A 3,563-nucleotide genomic window follows, 5' to 3' on the forward strand; every position below is an offset into this window, starting at 1 on the left:
TCTTTTTTTTCTCTTTCTCTTTCTCTTCTCTGTGTCACATCTTCTACCACTCATATTTTAGCACTAGCAGAAAGACAAACAAGAACTAGGGGGTTCTGCCCCCTCCAACTGCCCACAGGAACCAAATCAGAGTTCAGGAGAGAGAACCTGGATGGAGAATTGCCCCTCACCAACACGTTTTGCAAAGGATTCCAGTTACTGTTCAAATCTAAAACCAATATCAAAATTTAAAGTGGCTGTATATATAAAATTTCTATTTCCTTAGAAATATAAGTGCATGTATTTGTATGAAAAAATATCAGTAACAGTAAAATTTAGTACAAATTAGCCTTTGTAGATGTCACATTTCCAAATATAAACAAAGTGACTTCTGTAATTAGTGAAGAAATGAGTGTGATATTTGAGTACAATAAAATAGTAGTATATATACAAGATCATACTTTATAGTTATAACCAACTTAAAATTACTTAATATGAATTATTTAATGGAATGAATATTTGATTTTGCTTCATAAGGTCCAAATTTCAAAATGATAATTTTTAATATAATTTTATTTGTAAAAGAAACTCACAGCGTTCATGATTTTCCAAATGGGACATAAAATACTATGTTTTCTACTACTGAATTTTAATTGCAATAATAAAGAAAATTCCTCCAATCACACCTCTAAACAGGGACCCTCCGCTAATAATACACTCTTAGAAGTACAGCTCCTTCTAATAATACTATAGTACTTCTAATTATTACTTCTAATATACTCTTAGTCAATATACTCTTCCAGTGTACTCTTAGTCTTAGTGAAAGCTGAAAGGAAAACACCTTCAAGACATTTTTAATCTGTGAAAAATAGAAATAAATTAAAATTATGAGTATAGGCACAAATATGTAGAAGATGGATGAGTAGACAAGATCAATCAATCATGCCTTAATTCCAACTGAACTTCAGTCCCATCACTTTCTCATTTTCTCTTTCCTGTCTTCAATTTTCCAAATGAATTCCCCCAATTTTTTAACAAAATGACCCACATCTCCTTTGAAGACACGAGCCTAGAAACCTGCTGTAGTTCTGTGGCCTTCGCTCCGGCTCACACCCAACTTTCTAACGCAGCGTCGCGCCTCGCACACCCTCACTGGCCGGTCGGCTGCGCCCTGGCTTCCACGCACACGCCCGGGAGCCCTTCGCAGGCTCCGGAGCCACCATCGCGGGGGTCTCTAAGGACACGGAGCGGGCGACAATGGAGCCCCTCCCGCCGAGGCCGTGCAGCCGGTGAGCCCGCACCCTCAGGACCCTCTCCGGGCCCTCCTGCGTGGCCGGCGGAGCTGCTTCCCGTCATTAAGCGAGGAGCCTTCCAGGTTTGGCCCTATTCCCGCCTTCGTTCTAATTCTCTTCTGTGACTGAGTAATCTCATCCAAATCCATGGTTTCAATTACAAAACATTTATAGCTCTAGGCGAGACCGCTGAACACAGCTGCTAACCTAAATCCCTCCTTTGATGGAACAAAGGCTTATCGAGCAGGATGCCGCTGAGGCTTCCTTTGATTTGGTCTCTTCCTCGGTTGTCCTGACGCACTAGAGGACCACACCGCTTATGCCTGGAAGGTCTGCTCTGCTCCTTTATATTGGATTCATGTCCCATTTATTGCCTACTTCGCGCATCCACTGAGACTACTCGGGCCGAAGCGTTCCCCTCCTTCCCTGGATCTCCGACGCAACCGCGCCGTAGCTGCTCCTCCTCTCACTCTACAGTTGTGTTCGCTTCCACCCTTGAGTCAAATCTAGATTTTGGACAGTGTTTTATGCACTCTGTGAACTAAGAATAGCTTTTATACTTTTTTAAATAAAAGTAATTTTAAAGAGCAAAAGATGACTAATATTTTCTAACACAGGAAATTTATACGAAATTCATATTTTATTGTTCACAAATAAAATTTTAACAAAATACACATACACCAACTCATTTTAGATCGTCGGCTTCAACATTCGCACTACAGTGGCAGAGTTCAGACGGAAATAAAGAATGTACATGATGCTCCCAGAACTTCTAATATGGTGCACTCCAGAAATCTAATCACACCGGAACTCTCAGTACAGGGTTATTCTTCGGTACCATGCCTGGTTGTCATGGAGAAACAAGGAAAGTAGACACTGAATGGCACGCTTCTGAGGGAGGAGTGTGGGTGATTTTGCTTTGAGTTATCTGGCAAAGAGTACTGTTTTACAATGGCTTTATAGCTGTAAGGCAGGAATAAATTTCAGAGAAGCAAGATAAGAGCTCGTCACGATCTCCTCAGCTAACCAGAAAACAATGGTCAGGAAAAGTAGAAAATTAAAGAATATATATTATAAGATGACAGAGTGTATTCACCAAAGTCAATTAAAACATGATCGCTGCCGCCATAAGGTTCTGGATGGTTCAGCCAAACAAAGAAGTCATTCCCTGCACTGGGGCACTTAGCTCCCTGCTTGACGCCAGCTCATTCTATCACCTCAGAACCCCACAAAGAAATCTATTTTTCTTGATAGTAGAACTACAGTTCAAAATCATAGTGGTAGTTTTTACTATTATGCTATTAAATTTTGTCAATTAAGAATTTATAGATACTTGTTTCCTTCCTTGTTTTATAAGCTTGAATCTGGACTTCTTCATAAATAATGTCTTTAACCTTGCATGTTCCACTGAACAGCTTCAAGTGCTTGTTATCTGCAGTGCCTGACGTACGTGATGCGCTCTGTCCCTGTGGTCTTCCTACCCAGCCTGTGAGTTCCTTTGCAATGCCTGGCTGCTTGCTGTACTTCAGAGGACTTGTCCTTCCTTAGGGACAAGGACAGACTTTTGAAAATATGCTTCGCTACTTTGAAATAACCATTAAAGCCAGGGACCAGGGTTTGATCCCCGGTGTGTCCTGCAGACCTGCCCCCAGGGGCTCACTGAGCCTGTGATTGAGAATGGGCATGATGGCGCATGCTTGCAGTCCCAGCGCTTGGGAGGCTGAAAATAGGAGGATCACTGTGAGTCTGATCTGTGTAGTAAAGCCCTGTAGATCCTGCACTAAATACATTTTTAAAAGAAAAGGTGAAATAACCATTCTGGGAAACATTTCTCACTGTTCTCCCTACTGTGTTAGGTCTCGGTCGTCCCAGCCACTGGGCTCTGCTGTCCCTCTCTGCCCTTCATGCACAGGATTTCTGCAGGACCTGCTGCTCCATCTCCTCCTCATCTATTCCTCTCTGCCCACATTTTGCCCAATCCAAAGGAACTCGGGAGTTATTTGGAGTGTGCAGCCTTCCGTCTTCAAAGTGGTTACCCCTCACAGGCACTTACCGAATGTGCTTTCAGAGTAACACAGGCCCCGTGTTCACACCACTGCATCACAACTGCAACATTACACTTACCACTGCGTTCACCTGATGGCGACGATCTCCACTCCTTGAAAAATTAAAATTGTTTGAACCTTAAGAGAATTAAAATCCGTTTTTTGGAAGTTTTATAAGTATACCCACCTGAAGGTGTATTAGATTATCAAAGAATCACATTCAGTTTTGCATCTTGCCTTACTCCTT

Source organism: Octodon degus, unplaced genomic scaffold, assembly GCF_000260255.1.
Source record: "Octodon degus isolate 3935 unplaced genomic scaffold, OctDeg1.0 scaffold00108, whole genome shotgun sequence".
NCBI lineage: Eukaryota > Metazoa > Chordata > Mammalia > Rodentia > Octodontidae > Octodon > Octodon degus.